The 19,007-nt window shown below is 40.7% G+C and overlaps 1 protein-coding gene across 1 annotated transcript in view; it reads right to left on the bottom strand.

Annotated features, from left to right (window-relative positions):
• Positions 1-18,238, bottom strand: part of RAB9B (RAB9B, member RAS oncogene family) — a 30,289-nt gene extending 12,051 nt beyond the window's left edge. The window contains exon 1 of the mRNA XM_069748663.1: positions 18,182-18,238. The gene's annotated coding sequence lies outside the window, so the exon portion shown is untranslated. The remainder of the gene's footprint in view (positions 1-18,181) is intronic.
• Between the last annotated feature and the right edge of the window lie 769 nt (positions 18,239-19,007).

Here is a 19,007-nt window from a genome sequence, read left to right as displayed (position 1 = left end):
CAAGTGAAGCACATCATGTTCCCGACACCATAGATGCTGCAGGAGCAGAGTCCACACTTACTGCAGAGCAGGACGTACGACCCAAACGTGTAACCAAGCCGACACAAAAGGCCAGAGAGAACTTTGAGACTACTAGAGACGAGTTCCATGATAACCTAGAACATTTATGGGGCAGAGTTGATCACTATTTAGCAGCTCTTCCACGCTATCACAGTGACGCTGCAGGTTTAACCGCCACATTGAAGAGTTTATCTGCCGCCTATGATCGCTACCAGAGACTGTCTGCAAAGTACATCACATTTCTGAGTAACTGTGACATGGAAGATGCCCCAGCAGAAATAACTGAAAGGGAAACTCTTCTCCAAGAAAATACCTCATTAGTACGAGATGCCCAGGATAAAGCAGAACTCCGCATCGCTCACCTCCAAGAGGTTAGGTCACATCGCACAACATCGACCAAAATCACAGCTCGGTCTTCCAGATCATCTCACTCCAGGAAGTCAACATTGTCCGACAAGCTACTGGAGATCCGTGCAGCTGCAGAGGAAGCTAGGGTAAAAAGCTCCTTTGCTAAAAGGGAGGCTGAAGTGGAAGTGGAAACTCAAAGAAACAAAGTGGAAGCTCAAAGAAATGAGATGGAAGCTCAAAGGAAATTAAAAATACTCCAAACAGAAAAGGAAGAAGCAACAGCCCTTGCTAAACTGAAGGTCCTTGAACAAGCACTGGGACAAGATGATAATCCGGACTGTCTTATTCCAGAAGAAATGGAAGACGCAGCTGATCGAACTTCAGACTACGTGCTAAGACATGCAACATCTGCACCAGCACCACCTCCAGTTTCTAACACGGATGCGCCCGCAAGTCAAGAAATGTCGCCACCTACTGCGGACAAGGTAACTTCCAGCACTGACTCACAATTTAGGCCACAGCCAGCAGAACCTATTGAGACTAAACCGCAGTTTAACCCTTATGCCGCATCATTTCGTCCTGATTTGTCGCAGTCATATAAGCCAGAGAACTTACATTCCCTACGGATACCACAAGTTCATCCTGCAACAATGACCGAGAGATCGGACATGTCTGACTTCGCCAGATACATGATTCGCCGGGAATTAATAAACATTAGTCTCTCAAAGTTTGATGATCGTGCTGAGAATTATAGAGCCTGGAAATCCACCTTTCAAGCAGTGATCCAAGACCTTAATCTCACCGGCAAGGAACAACTGGATTTGCTTGTTAACTGGTTAGGCCCTGAATCAGCAGAGCACATAAAGACAATAAGGGCAGTTCATGTGGACTATTCAGATGCAGGTCTTATTGCAGCCTGGGAGAGACTGGAACAAACCTATGGCAGCTCAGAAGCTATAGAATGTGCCTTATTTAAAAGACTGCAAACCTTCTCAAAGATAACTAACAAGGACAATAGAAAACTTCAAGATCTGAGCGACCTGCTAAAGGAAATAGAATTGGCAAAATTAGACCCACGTCTTTCAGGACTGAGCTACCTAGATACTGCTCATGGCGTTAATCCAATAGTGTCCAAGTTGCCACACGGCATGCAGGATAAATGGGCAGACCACGGCTCACGGTATAAAAGGCAGTATAATGTGTCCTTTCCCCCCTTTTCATATTTTTCCAGGTTCATCAGTGACCAAGCTCGGAAGAAGAATGATCCCAGCTTCGACTTCACTGAGCCTACTCCGCCAGCATCATCATCATCTACAAGGTATGATAACATTGCCAAACGTAGAGATTCAAGGAACACAGTATCTGTGAGAAAGCCTGACGTTCCACTTACTACACCTGCCTTCACTAAGACAAATAATGTTGCTCCTAAAGTCATGGACAGTAACCGTATGTGCCCTATCCACAAAAGGCCTCACCCGCTTAAAGAATGCCGTGGATTCAGAGCAAGGACTTTGCAGGAGCGTAAAGATACCCTCAAGGAGCTTGGGATATGTTATAAGTGTTGCACTTCCTCAGACCACCTCGCTAAGGAGTGTAAGGCCGCCATTAAGTGCACTGAATGCAGCAGTGATAAACACGTCACAGCCATGCATCCCACGCCAGCTCCATACAACTCACAACCTTCTGCAGCATCTAACCCTGCTGAAAAGCATGGCGGGGAGCCACAGGTCCCTGACCCAACTGCAAACGCTGTTTCCTCCTCATGTACTGAGGTATGTGGAGAAGGGACTGATCCTAAATGCTGTGCCAAGGTATGTCTGATTAAGGTCTATCCAGAAGGACAACCCGACAAGGCCTCCAAAATGTATGCCATAATAGATGAGCAAAGTAACCGATCTCTAGCAAGGCCCAAATTCTTTGAGATCTTCAACATAAAGGGACAAATGACTCCATACACCCTCAACACCTGCTCTGGTCGTATTGAGACTTCTGGCAGGAGAGCCTCTGGGTACATAGTCTCTTCAATCAAGGGAAACGTGCATATACCTTTGCCAACCCTAATTGAATGTGACCAGATACCTGATAACAGGGAGGAGATTCCCACTCCGGAAGCCGCACTTTATCATCGCCACTTGAGGCACCTGACTAATGAAATTCCTCCTCTGGACATGAATGCTGATATTCTAATCCTACTCGGAAGGGACATTCTGAAGGTCCACAAGGTACGCCAACAATGCAACGGCCCAGATGATGCTCCATACGCCCAAAGACTCGACCTAGGCTGGGTAATCGTGGGTGATGTATGTCTGGATAGGAGTCACAAGGCATCCGAAGTCAACGCCTGTAAAACGTATGTGCTCCAAAATGGTCGAGCAACTCACTTTAAGCCATGCCTTCATCACTACGAAGTGAAAGAGAGGTTCTCTGATTGCATCCAGGAGCCTGACATCATTCCCACTCCCTACGGTGATGACATAGGGAGAACAGTGTTTCACACAACAAAAGATGACAACAAAGTCGCCTTATCCATAGAAGACAAGGAGTTTCTTAAAATTATGGACAGTGGATTCTTCAAAAATGAATCGGACCGCTGGGTTGCTCCCTTACCCTTCAAGGCTTCAAGGACCAGGCTTCCTAACAACAGAGAACAGGCCTTATCTAGATTCATCTCACTGCAGAGAACATTAAGGAACAAGCCTGAAATGAAAGAACATTTCATAGCTTTTATGGACAAGATATTTCGCAATGATCACGCAGAGCCAGCTCCACCATTGCAAGCTGATGAAGAATGCTGGTATCTACCTTCCTTTGGAGTGTATCATCCAAGAAAGCCGAAACAAATCAGGGTGGTGTTCGATTCAAGCGCCAAACATGACGGCGTATCTCTGAATGACGTTCTCCTCACTGGTCCGAACCTGACTAATAACCTGGTGGGAGTGCTCATGAGATTCAGAAAGGAACGGGTCGCCATTACCGCCGACATCGAACAAATGTTCCATTGTTTCATCGTGCAACAAGATCACAGAAATTATCTCCGTTTTCTATGGCACCGAGACAACGACACCAACAAGGAAATGATCGAATACCGCATGAAGGTGCACGTTTTCGGAAACAGTCCTTCTCCTGCAGTCGCCACCTACGGCCTACGTAGGACCGCCTCCGATGGTGCAGCAGAGTTCGGGAAGGATGCTCAACAGTTCGTTGAAAAGGACTTCTACGTGGACGACGGTCTTAAATCCCTTCCTACAGTGGAGGAAGCCATAGATCTGCTCCAACGGACACAAGGTATGCTTTCTAAAGCTCATTTAAGATTGCATAAAATTGCCTCCAATAGTGCTGTTGTCATGAAGGCCTTTCACCCTAATGATCATGCTGCAGAATTTAGGGACTTGAACCTAGGCTCAGACAATCCACCAGTACAGAGAAGTCTAGGCCTGAGGTGGAACTTGCTAAATGACTCCTTCAGCTTTCAGGTTAGTGGTGCAGAAAAACCATTTACTAAGCGTGGGGTTCTGTCAGTGGTGAACAGTCTATATGATCCACTTGGGTTTGTCACACCCCTTACTATTCAAGGCAAGCTCCTGCTAAGACAACTCTCAGAGTACATTAAGGACTGGGATATACCACTCCCTGCAGACAAACAACTAAAGTGGAAGTCATGGAGAGAATCTCTTTGCGCCTTGGATAAGATCCACATACCACGTTGTTACACTCCGGCATCCCTAACTACAAGTCAAAGGAAGGAGATTCATGTATTCGCTGATGCCTCCACTGAAGCTATTGCCGCTGTCGCTTACTTGAAGGTTGTAGACTCTAACAATGAAGCCCATGTTGGATTTCTGTTTGGAAAGGCTAAACTGGCTCCTAAACCCGAGCACACCATACCCAGACTCGAGCTCTGTGGGGCTGTACTAGCCATAGAGATTGCAGACTTCATACAGAGCGAACTAGCTATTCACGTGGATGACACAAAATTCTACACAGACAGTAAGGTAGTTCTGGGCTACATATACAACCAGACGAAATGCTTCTACGTCTATGTCAGTAACCGAGTGGAAAGGATCAGGAAATCCTCCAAACCCCAGCAATGGCAGCACGTCCAATCCCATCTTAACCCTGCGGACCATGCTACTAGACCATTGTCTATTGGTGCCTTCGCAAGCTCCTCTTGGTTGACTTCTTTCATTAGGCCTATATCAGAGATTATCTTACTCATACCAGTTGAGGATTGATTATCCATCCAATCAGTAGGAACTCTTTCAAGGAACTTCAACCTTTGGATTACAAATGGGTTGGAGACAGTTTGGCCTAGCGCGGCTTCTCCAATCCGAAGATGGGTTATCCTTTGGATTACTTCAAGAAATCGTTCTAGACTTGTTATTCGATATGTTATTGTTGCATTGCATGCGTTGTTTTTATCTTACAGGTTGAGGTATCCCTCCATGCACTTCTGGTGAACACTCCCAATTCGAGACTTATGGTATAGTGAAATCCAAGGATTTCAGACGGGGAGTGTGCTGCTCAGTTTATTATGATAGACTTTCAGCCATACATGGACCTTTTTGTAGTGCTAATAAGCCTGGTTCTATCATTTGTTATACTTTGCTGCCATCTACTGGCCGTTTGCTATATCACTGTAATATTTGTTATGGAATTTTCCCACAACACCTTTCTGTCTTTAGCTCCTCCTATCTTTTTCCTTCTCTTCCTGTTTTTGTACTCCGTGCCATCTTGGATCCCACATGTGCTGCAGAGCTGGAGAAAGGATTCTCTTGTTACCTCTAACCTGAAGCTTCTATTCTCTCTATCTGGTGATTCTGTAACAGCTCTAACCTACAGTCCTCACTCTCACCAAGGTACTGTAAATAAACCTGTTGACTGTATCACTGCATCATCCTTCCGGATCACCACGCGCGGCTGATAGAGACTGGTGGCACAGGTTGGCGAGTAACGCTACCTGCCATTGTTTATATAGCGATTTGTGATCACATCCCTCAGACACATCTCATCCACGTATATCGGTGGCAGAATATAATGTATACAGCCCTCATAGCCCGGTGATATATAATATAATGCATATATAATGTATACAGCCCTCAAAGCCCGGTGATATATAATATAATACATATATAATGTATACAGCCCTCATAGCCCGGTGACATATAACATAATACATATATAATGTATACAGCCCTCATAGCCCGGTGATATATAATATAATACATATATAATGTATACAGTCCTCATAGCCCGGTGATATATAACATAATACATACATAATGTATACAGCCCTCATAGCCCGGTGATATAAAATATAATACATATATAATGTATACAGCCCTCATAGCCCGGTGATATATAATATAATACATATATAATGTATACAGCCCTCATAGCCCGGTGATATATAATATAATACATATATAATGTATACAGTCCTCATAGCCCGGTGATATATAACATAATACATATATAATGTATACAGTCCTCATAGCCCGGTGATATATAATAGATATATAATGTATACAGTCCTCATAGCCCGGTGATGTATAATATAACACATATATAATGTATACAGCCCTCATAGCCTGGTGATGTATAATATAATACATATATAATGGATACAGTCCTCATAGCCCGGTGATATTTAACATAGTACATACATAATGTATACAGTCCTCATAGCCCAGTGATGTATAATATAATACATATATACCGTATACAGCCCTCATAGCCCGGTCATATATAATATAATACATATATAATGTATACAGTCCTCACAGACCGGTGATATATAATATAATACATAATGTATACAGCCCTCATAGCCCGGTGATATATAATATAATGCATATATAATGTATACAGCCCTTATAGCCCGGTGATATATAATATAGTACATATATAATGTATACAGTCCTCATAGCCTGGTGATATATAATATAATGCATATATAATGTATACAGCCCTCAAAGCCCGGTGATATATAATATAATACATATATAATGTATACAGTCCTCATAGCCCGGTGATGTATAATATAATACATATATAATGTATACAGCCCTCATAGCCGGGTGACATATAACATAATACATATATAATGTATACAGCCCTCATAGCCCGGTGATATATAATATAATACATATATAATGTATACAGACCCTCATAGCCTGGTGATATATAATATAATACATATATAATGTATACAGCCCTCATAGCCCGGTGATATATAATAGATATATAATGTATACAGTCCTCATAGCCCGGTGATATATAATATAATGCATATATAATGTATACAGCCCTTATAGCCCGGTGATATATAATATAGTACATATATAATGTATACAGTCCTCATAGCCTGGTGATATATAATATAATGCATATATAATGTATACAGCCCTCAAAGCCCGGTGATATATAATATAATACATATATAATGTATACAGTCCTCATATCCCGGTGATGTATAATATAATACATATATAATGTATACAGTCCTCATAGCCCGGTGACATATAACATAATACATATATAATGTATACAGCCCTCATAGCCCGGTGACATATAACATAATACATATATAATGTATACAGCCCTCATAGCCCGGTGATATATAATATAATACATATATAATGTATACAGCCCTCATAGCCCGGTGATATATAATATAATACATATATAATGTATACAGCCCTCATAGCCCGGTGATATATAATAGATATATAATGTATACAGTCCTCATAGCCCGGTGATGTATAATATAATACATATATAATGTATACAGCCCTCATAGCCTGGTGATGTATAATATAATACATATATAATGTATACAGCCCTCATAGCCCGGTGATATATAGTACATATATAATGTATACAGTCCTCATAGCCCGGTGATATATAATATAATACATATATAATGTATACAGTCCTCATAACCCGGTGATATATAACATAATACATATATAATGTATACAGCCCTCATAGCCCGGTGATATATAATATAATACATATATAATGTATACAGCCCTCATAGCCCGGTGATATATAATATAATACATATATAATGTATACAGTCCTCATAGCACGGTGATATATAATATAATACATATATAATGTATACAGCCCTCATAGCCCGGTGATATATAACATAATACATACATAATGTATACAGTCCTCATAGCCCAGTGATGTATAATATAATACATATATACTGTATACAGCCCTTATAGCCCGGTCATATATAATATAATACATATATAATGTATACAGTCCTCACAGCCCGGTGATATATAATATAATACATAATGTATACAGCCCTCTTAGCCCATTGATATATAATATAATGCATATATAATGTGTGCTGCTCAGTTTATTATGATAGACTTTCAGCCATACATGGACCTTTTTGTAGTGCTAATAAGCCTGGTTCTATCATTTGTTATACTTTGCTGCCATCTACTGGCCGTTTGCTATATCACTGTAATATTTGTTATGGAATTTTCCCACAACACCTTTCTGTCTTTAGCTCCTCCTATCTTTTTCCTTCTCTTCCTGTTTTGTACTCCGTGCCATCTTGGATATCACATGTGCTGCACAGCTGGAGAAAGGATTCTCTTGTTACCTCTAACCTGAAGCTTATATTCTCTCTATCTGGTGATTCTGTAACAGCTCTAACCTACAGTCCTCACTCTCACCAAGGTACTGTAAATAAACCTGTTGACTGTATCACTGCATCATCCTTCCGGATCACCACGCGCGGCTGATAGAGACTGGTGGCACAGGTTGGCGAGTAACGCTACCTGCCATTGTTTATATAGCGATTTGTGATCACATCCCTCAGACACATCTCATCCACGTATATCGGTGGCAGAATAGTAACAAGAGACCTAAGTCAACAGTGTCTGTGTGCATATGCATTGTCTGCTAGCAAGTCTTAACCGTCCGCCATCTTATCTAAAACATGTCCACAAAGGGCACCATGGACCCATCTGCAAGTGAAGCACATCATGTTCCCGACACCATAGATGCTGCAGGAGCAGAGTCCACACTTACTGCAGAGCAGGACGTACGACCCAAACGTGTAACCAAGCCGACACAAAAGGCCAGAGAGAACTTTGAGACTACTAGAGACGAGTTCCATGATAACCTAGAACATTTATGGGGCAGAGTTGATCACTATTTAGCAGCTCTTCCACGCTATCACAGTGACGCTGCAGGTGTAACCGCCACATTGAAGAGTTTATCTGCCGCCTATGATCGCTACCAGAGACTGTCTGCAAAGTACATCACATTTCTGTGTAACTGTGACATGGAAGATGCCCATGCAGAAGTAACTGAAAGGGAAACTCTTCTCCAAGAAAATACCTCATTAGTACGAGATGCCCAGGATAAAGCAGAACTCCGCATCGCTCACCTCCAAGAGGTTAGGTCACATCGCACAACATCGACCAAAATCACAGCTCGGTCTTCCAGATCATCTCACTCCAGGAAATCAACATTGTCTGACAAGCTACTGGAGATCCGTGCAGCTGCAGAGGAAGCTAGGGTAAAAAGCTCCTTTGCTAAAAGGGAGGCTGAAGTGGAAGTGGAAACTCAAAGAAACAAAATGGAAGCTCAAAGAAATGAGATGGAAGCTCAAAGGAAATTAAAAATACTCCAAACAGAAAAGGAAGAAGCAACAGCCCTTGCTAAACTGAAGGTCCTTGAACAAGCACTGGGACAAGATGATAATCCGGACTGTCTTATTCCAGAAGAAATGGAAGACGCAGCTGATCGAACTTCAGACTACGTGCTAAGACATGCAACATCTGCACCAGCACCACCTCCAGTTTCTAACACGGATGCGCCCGCAAGTCAAGAAATGTCGCCACCTACTGCGGACAAGGTAACTTCCAGCACTGACTCACAATTTAGGCCACAGCCAGCAGAACCTATTGAGACTAAACCGCAGTTTAACCCTTATGCCGCATCATTTCGTCCTGATTTGTCGCAGTCATATAAGCCAGAGAACTTACATTCCCTACGGATACCACAAGTTCATCCTGCAACAATGACCGAGAGATCGGACATGTCTGACTTCGCCAGATACATGATTCGCCGGGAATTAATAAACATTAGTCTCTCAAAGTTTGATGATCGTGCTGAGAATTATAGAGCCTGGAAATCCACCTTTCAAGCAGTGATCCAAGACCTTAATCTCACCGGCAAGGAACAACTGGATTTGCTTGTTAACTGGTTAGGCCCTGAATCAGCAGAGCACATAAAGACAATAAGGGCAGTTCATGTGGACTATTCAGATGCAGGTCTTATTGCAGCCTGGGAGAGACTGGAACAAACCTATGGCAGCTCAGAAGCTATAGAATGTGCCTTATTTAAAAGACTGCAAACCTTCCCAAAGATAACTAACAAGGACAATAGAAAACTTCAAGATCTGAGCGACCTGCTAAAGGAAATAGAATTGGCAAAATTAGACCCACGTCTTTCAGGACTGAGCTACCTAGATACTGCTCATGGCGTTAATCCAATAGTGTCCAAGTTGCCACACGGCATGCAGGATAAATGGGCAGACCACGGCTCACGGTATAAAAGGCAGTATAATGTGTCCTTTCCCCCCTTTTCATATTTTTCCAGGTTCATCAGTGACCAAGCTCGGAAGAAGAATGATCCCAGCTTCGACTTCACTGAGCCTACTCCACCAGCATCATCATCATCTACAAGGTATGATAACATTGCCAAACGTAGAGATTCAAGGAACACAGTATCTGTGAGAAAGACTGACGTTCCACTTACTACACCTGCCTTCACTAAGACAAATAATGTTGCTCCTAAAGTCATGGACAGTAACCGTATGTGCCCTATCCACAAAAGGCCTCACCCGCTTAAAGAATGCCGTGGATTCAGAGCAAGGACTTTGCAGGAGCGTAAAGATACCCTCAAGGAGCTTGGGATATGTTATAAGTGTTGCACTTCCTCAGACCACCTCGCTAAGGAGTGTAAGGCCGCCATTAAGTGCACTGAATGCAGCAGTGATAAACACGTCACAGCCATGCATCCCACGCCAGCTCCATACAACTCACAACCTTCTGCAGCATCTAACCCTGCTGAAAAGCATGGCGGGGAGCCACAGGTCCCTGACCCAACTGCAACCGCTGTTTCCTCCTCATGTACTGAGGTATGTGGAGAAGGGACTGATCCTAAATGCTGTGCCAAGGTATGTCTGATTAAGGTCTATCCAGAAGGACAACCCGACAAGGCCTCCAAAATGTATGCCATAATAGATGAGCAAAGTAACCGATCTCTAGCAAGGCCCAAATTCTTTGAGATCTTCAACATAAAGGGACAAATGACTCCATACACCCTCAACACCTGCTCTGGTCGTATTGAGACTTCTGGCAGGAGAGCCTCTGGGTACATAGTCTCTTCAATCAAGGGAAACGTGCATATACCTTTGCCAACCCTAATTGAATGTGACCAGATACCTGATAACAGGGAGGAGATTCCCACTCCGGAAGCCGCACTTTATCATCGCCACTTGAGGCACCTGACTAATGAAATTCCTCCTCTGGACATGAATGCTGATATTCTAATCCTACTCGGAAGGGACATTCTGAAGGTCCACAAGGTACGCCAACAATGCAACGGCCCAGATGATGCTCCATACGCCCAAAGACTCGACCTAGGCTGGGTAATCGTGGGTGATGTATGTCTGGATAGGAGTCACAAGGCATCCGAAGTCAACGCCTGTAAAACGTATGTGCTCCAAAATGGTCGAGCAACTCACTTTAAGCCATGCCTTCATCACTACGAAGTGAAAGAGAGGTTCTCTGATTGCATCCAGGAGCCTGACATCATTCCCACTCCCTACGGTGATGACTTAGGGAGAACAGTGTTTCACACAACAAAAGATGACAACAAAATCGCCTTATCCATAGAAGACAAGGAGTTTCTTAAAATTATGGACAGTGGATTCTTCAAAAATGAATCGGACCGCTGGGTTGCTCCCTTACCCTTCAAGGCTTCAAGGACCAGGCTTCCTAACAACAGAGAACAGGCCTTATCTAGATTCATCTCACTGCAGAGAACATTAAGGAACAAGCCTGAAATGAAAGAACATTTCATAGCTTTTATGGACAAGATATTTCGCAATGATCACGCAGAGCCAGCTCCACCATTGCAAGCTGATGAAGAATGCTGGTATCTACCTTCCTTTGGAGTGTATCATCCAAGAAAGCCGAAACAAATCAGGGTGGTGTTCGATTCAAGCGCCAAACATGACGGCGTATCTCTGAATGACGTTCTCCTCACTGGTCCGAACCTGACTAATAACCTGGTGGGAGTGCTCATGAGATTCAGAAAGGAACGGGTCGCCATTACCGCCGACATCGAACAAATGTTCCATTGTTTCATCGTGCAACAAGATCACAGAAATTATCTCCGTTTTCTATGGCACCGAGACAACGACACCAACAAGGAAATGATCGAATACCGCATGAAGGTGCACGTTTTCGGAAACAGTCCTTCTCCTGCAGTTGCCACCTACGGCCTACGTAGGACCGCCTCCGATGGTGCAGCAGAGTTCGGGAAGGATGCTCAACAGTTCGTTGAAAAGGACTTCTACGTGGACGACGGTCTTAAATCCCTTCCTACAGTGGAGGAAGCCATAGATCTGCTCCAACGGACACAAGGTATGCTTTCTAAAGCTCATTTAAGATTGCATAAAATTGCCTCCAATAGTGCTGTTGTCATGAAGGCCTTTCACCCTAATAATCATGCCGCAGAATTTAGGGACTTGAACCTAGGCTCAGACAATCCACCAGTACAGAGAAGTCTAGGCCTGAGGTGGAACTTGCTAAATGACTCCTTCAGCTTTCAGGTTAGTGGTGCAGAAAAACCATTTACTAAGCGTGGGGTTCTGTCAGTGGTGAACAGTCTATATGATCCACTTGGGTTTGTCGCACCCCTTACTATTCAAGGCAAGCTCCTGCTAAGACAACTCTCAGAGTACATTAAGGACTGGGATATACCACTCCCTGCAGACAAACAACTAAAGTGGAAGTCATGGAGAGAATCTCTTTGCGCCTTGGATAAGATCCACATACCACGTTGTTACACTCCGGCATCCCTAACTACAAGTCAAAGGAAGGAGATTCATGTATTCGCTGATGCCTCCACTGAAGCTATTGCCGCTGTCGCTTACTTGAAGGTTGTAGACTCTAACAATGAAGCCCATGTTGGATTTCTATTTGGAAAGGCTAAACTGGCTCCTAAACCCGAGCACACCATACCCAGACTCGAGCTCTGTGGGGCTGTACTAGCCATAGAGATTGCAGACTTCATACAGAGCGAACTAGCTATTCACGTGGATGACACAAAATTCTACACAGACAGTAAGGTAGTTCTGGGCTACATATACAACCAGACGAAATGCTTCTACGTCTATGTCAGTAACCGAGTGGAAAGGATCAGGAAATCCTCCAAACCCCAGCAATGGCAGCACGTCCAATCCCATCTTAACCCTGCGGACCTTGCTACTAGACCATTGTCTATTGGTGCCTTCGCAAGCTCCTCTTGGTTGACTTCTTTCATTAGGCCTATATCAGAGATTATCTTACTCATACCAGTTGAGGATTGATTATCCATCCAATCAGTAGGAACTCTTTCAAGGAACTTCAACCTTTGGATTACAAATGGGTTGGAGACAGTTTGGCCTAGCGCGGCTTCTCCAATCCGAAGATGGGTTATCCTTTGGATTACTTCAAGAAATCGTTCTAGATTTGTTATTCAATATGTTATTGTTGCATTGCATGCGTTGTTTTTATCTTACAGGTTGAGGTATCCCTCCATGCACTTCTGGTGAACACTCCCAATTCGAGACTTATGGTATAGTGAAATCCAAGGATTTCAGACGGGGAGTGTGCTGCTCAGTTTATTATGATAGACTTTCAGCCATACATGGACCTTTTTGTAGTGCTAATAAGCCTGGTTCTATCATTGGTTATACTTTGCTGCCATCTACTGGCCGTTTGCTATATCACTGTAATATTTGTTATGGAATTTTCCCACAACACCTTTCTGTCTTTAGCTCCTCCTATCTTTTTCCTTCTCTTCCTGTTTTTGTACTCCGTGCCATCTTGGATCCCACATGTGCTGCAGAGCTGGAGAAAGGATTCTCTTGTTACCTCTAACCTGAAGCTTCTATTCTCTCTATCTGGTGATTCTGTAACAGCTCTAACCTACAGTCCTCACTCTCACCAAGGTACTGTAAATAAACCTGTTGACTGTATCACTGCATCATCCTTCCGGATCACCACGCGCGGCTGATAGAGACTGGTGGCACAGGTTGGCGAGTAACGCTACCTGCCATTGTTTATATAGCGATTTGTGATCACATCCCTCAGACACATCTCATCCACGTATATCGGTGGCAGAATATAATGTATACAGCCCTCATAGCCCGGTGATATATAATATAATGCATATATAATGTATACAGCCCTCAAAGCCCGGTGATATATAATATAATACATATATAATGTATACAGCCCTCATAGCCCGGTGACATATAACATAATACATATATAATGTATACAGCCCTCATAGCCCGGTGATATATAATATAATACATATATAATGTATACAGTCCTCATAGCCCGGTGATATATAACATAATACATACATAATGTATACAGCCCTCATAGCCCGGTGATATAAAATATAATACATATATAATGTATACAGCCCTCATAGCCCAGTGATATATAATATAATACATATATAATGTATACAGCCCTCATAGCCCGGTGATATATAATATAATACATATATAATGTATACAGTCCTCATAGCCCGGTGATATATAACATAATACATATATAATGTATACAGTCCTCATAGCCCGGTGATATATAATAGATATATAATATATACAGTCCTCATAGCCCGGTGATGTATAATATAATACATATATAATGTATACAGCCCTCATAGCCTGGTGATGTATAATATAATACATATATAATGTATACAGCCCTCATAGCCCGGTGATATATAATACATATATAATGTATACAGCCCTCATAGCCTGGTGATGTATAATATAATACATATATAATGTATACAGTCCTCATAGCCCGGTGATGTATAATATAATACATATATAATGGATACAGTCCTCATAGCCCGGTGATATTTAACATAGTACATACATAATGTATACAGTCCTCATAGCCCAGTGATGTATAATATAATACATATATACCGTATACAGCCCTTATAGCCCGGTCATATATAATATAATACATATATAATGTATACAGTCCTCACAGCCCGGTGATATATAATATAATACATAATGTATACAGCCCTCATAGCCCGGTGATATATAATATAATGCATATATAATGTATACAGCCCTCATAGCCCGGTGATATATAATATAGTACATATATAATGTATACAGTCCTCATAGCCTGGTGATATATAATATAATGCATATATAATGTATACAGCCCTCAAAGCCCGGTGATATATAATATAATACATATATAATGTATACAGTCCTCATAGCCCGGTGATGTATAATATAATACATATATAATGTATACAGCCCTCATAGCCCGGTGACATATAACATAATACATATATAATGTATACAGTCCTCATAGCCCGGTGATATATAATATAATACATATATAATGTATACAGCCCTCATAGCCCGGTGATATATAATATAATACATATATAATGTATACAGCCCTCATAGCCCGGTGATATATAATATAATACATATATAATGTATACAGCCCTCATAGCTCGGTGATATATAATAAATATATAATGTATACAGTCCTCATAGCCCGGTGATATATAATATAATACATATATAATGTATACAGTCCTCATAACCCGGTGATATATAACATAATACATATATAATGTATACAGCACTCATAGCCCGGTGATATATAATATAATACATATATAATGTATACAGCCCTCATAGCCCGGTGATATATAATACATATATAATGTATACAGTCCTCATAGCCCGGTGATGTATAATATAATACATATATAATGTATATAGCCCTCATAGCCCGGTGATATATAACATAATACATATATAATGTATACAGCCCTCATAGTCCGGTGATATATAATACATATATAATGTATACAGCCCTCATAGCCCGGTGCTATGTAAAATAATACATATATAATGTATACAGCCCTCATAGCCTGGTGAAATATAATATAATACATATATAATGTATACAGTCCTCATAGCCCGGTCATATATAATATAATACATATATAATGTATACAGTCCTCATAACCCGGTCATATATAATATAATACATATATAATGTATACAGCCCTCATAGTTCGGTGATATATAATACATATATAATGTATACAGCCCTCATAGCCCGGTGATATATAACATAATACATATATAATGTATACAGCCATCATAGCCTGGTGATATATAATATAATACATATATAATGTATACAGTCCTCATAGCCCGGTCATATATAATATAATACATATATAATGTATACAGCCCTTATAGTCCGGTGAAATATAATATAATACATATATAATGTATACAGTCCTCATAACCCGGTCATATATAATATAATACATATATAATGTATACAGCCCTCATAGCCCGGTGATATATAATATAATACATATATAATGTATACAGCCCTCATAGCCTGGTGAAATATAATATAATACATATATAATGTATACAGTCCTCATAACCCGGTCATATATAATATAATACATATATAATGTATACAGCCCTCATAGCCCGGTGATATATAATATAATACATATATAATGTATACAGCCCTCATAGTCCGGTGATATATAATACATATATAATGTATACAGCCCTCATAGCCCGGTGATATATAATACATATATAATGTATACAGCCCTCATAGCCCGGTGATATATGGCATAATACATATATAATGTATACAGCCCTCATAGCCTGGTGATATATAATATAATACATATATCATGTATACAGTACTCATAGCCCGGGCGGTCATATATAATATAATACATATATAATGTATACAGCCCTCATAACCCGGTCATATATAATATAATACATATATAATGTATACAGCCCTCATAGTCCGGTGATATATAATATAATACATATATAATGTATACAGCCCTCATAGCCCGGTGATATATAACATAATACATATATAATGTATACAGCCCTCATAGCCTGGTGATATATAATATAATACATATATAATGTATACAGTCCTCATAGCCTGGATACATATATTACACATATAATGTATACAGCCCTCATAGCCCGATAATATAAAATATAACACATATATAATGTATAGTCCTCATAGCCCGATAATGTAAAATATAATACATATATAATGTATACAGCTCTCATAGCCTGGTGATATATAATATAATACATATATAATGTATACAGTCCTCATAGCCTAGATACATATATTACACATATAATGTATACAGCCCTCATAGCCCGATAATATAAAATATAACACATATATAATGTATAGTCCTCATAGCCCGATAATGTAAAATATAATACATATATAATGTATACAGCTCTCATAGCCTGGTGATATATAATATAATACATATATAATGTATACAGTCCTCATAGCCTAGATACATATATTACACATATAATGTATACAGCCCTCATAGCCCGATAATATAAAATATAACACATATATAATGTATAGTCCTCATAGCCCGATAATGTAAAATATAATACATATATAATGTATATAGCTCTCATAGCCCGGTGATATATAATATAATACATATATAATGTATACAGTCCTCATAACCCGGTGATGTATAATATAATACATATATAATGTATACAGTCCTCATAACCCGGTGATGTATAACATAATACATATATAATGTATACAGCCCTCATAGCCCGGTGATGTATAATATAATACATATAATGTATACAGTCCTCATAGCCCGGTGATATATAATATAATACATATATAATGTATACAGCCCTCATAGCCCGGTGATATATAATATAATACATATATAATGTATACAGCCCTCATAGCCCGGTGATATATAATATAATACATATATAATGTATACAGCTCTCATAGCCCGGTGATATATAATATAATACATATATAATGCATACAGCCCTCTTAGCCCGGTGATATATAATATAATACATATATAATGTATACAGCCCTCATAGCCCGGTGATATATAATATAATACATATATAATGTATACAGCCCTCATAGCCCGGTGATATATAATATAATACATATATAATGTATACAGCCCTCATAGCCCGGTGATGTATAATATAATACATATATAATGTATACAGCTCTCATAGCCCGGTGATATATAATATAATACATATATAATGCATACAGCCCTCTTAGCCCGGTGATATATAATATAATACATATATAATGTATACAGCCCTCATAGCCCGGTGATATATAATATAATACATATATAATGTATACAGCCCTCGTAGCCCGATAATGTAAAATATAATACATATATAATGTATACAGCCCTCATAGCCCGATAATGTAAAATACAATACATATATAATGTATACATTTCTCATATCCGGTGATGTATAATATAATACATATAATAATGTATTGGGTACACCAGGCACACTCTGCTCATCCTCCCAGCAGTCTGCGCACAGGACTTGTACATGACGGCATTAATCACTGACCTTGTCATTGCTGACTACAGATGCACCATCATCACAGATAGATGGAGGAATGATGACGAGCGAGGGAGCTGCTCAGTCACGTGCGAGGTCTGATCATGTGACTCCTCTGTTTCCCTGTGAGTCACAGCGAGCTCATTCTATAGTGTACAGGCTCCTGGTAGGTCCTCCGTCTGCCCATACAGTGTACCCAGTACAGTACAGAGGTGTCTATAGTGTACAGGCTCCTGGTAGGTCCTCCCTCTGCCCATACAGTGTACCCAGTACAGTACAGAGGTGTCTATAGTGTACAGGCTCCTGGTAGGTCCTCCCTCTGCCCATACAGTGTACCCAGTACAGAGCAGAGGTGTCTATAGTGTACAGGCTCCTGGTAGGTCCTCCGTCTGCCCATACAGTGTACCCAGTACAGTATACAGGTGTCTATAGTGTACATGCTCCTGGTAGATCCTCTGCCCATACAGTGTACCCAGTACAGTACAGAGGTGTCTATAATGTACGTGCTCCTGGTAGGTCCTCCCTCTGCCCATACAGTGTACCCAGTACAGTACAGAGGTGTCTATAGTGTACATGCTCCTGGTAGGTCCTCCCTCTGCCCATACAGTGTACCCAGTACAGTATACAGGTGTCTATAGTGTACATGCTCCTGGTAGATCCTCTGCCCATACAGTGTACCCAGTACAGTACAGAGGTGTCTATAATGTACGTGCTCCTGGTAGGTCCTCCCTCTGCCCATACAGTGTACCCAGTACAGTACAGAGGTGTCTATAGTGTACATGCTCCTGGTAGGTCCTCCCTCTGCCCATACAGTGTACCCAGTACAGTATACAGG

The sequence above is a fragment of the Ranitomeya imitator genome, chromosome 2 (genome assembly GCF_032444005.1).
Source record: "Ranitomeya imitator isolate aRanImi1 chromosome 2, aRanImi1.pri, whole genome shotgun sequence".
Classification (NCBI taxonomy): Eukaryota; Metazoa; Chordata; class Amphibia; order Anura; family Dendrobatidae; genus Ranitomeya; species Ranitomeya imitator.
The sequence above is the reverse complement of the archived record's forward strand: the minus strand, read 5'-3'. Positions and strand labels throughout refer to the sequence as shown.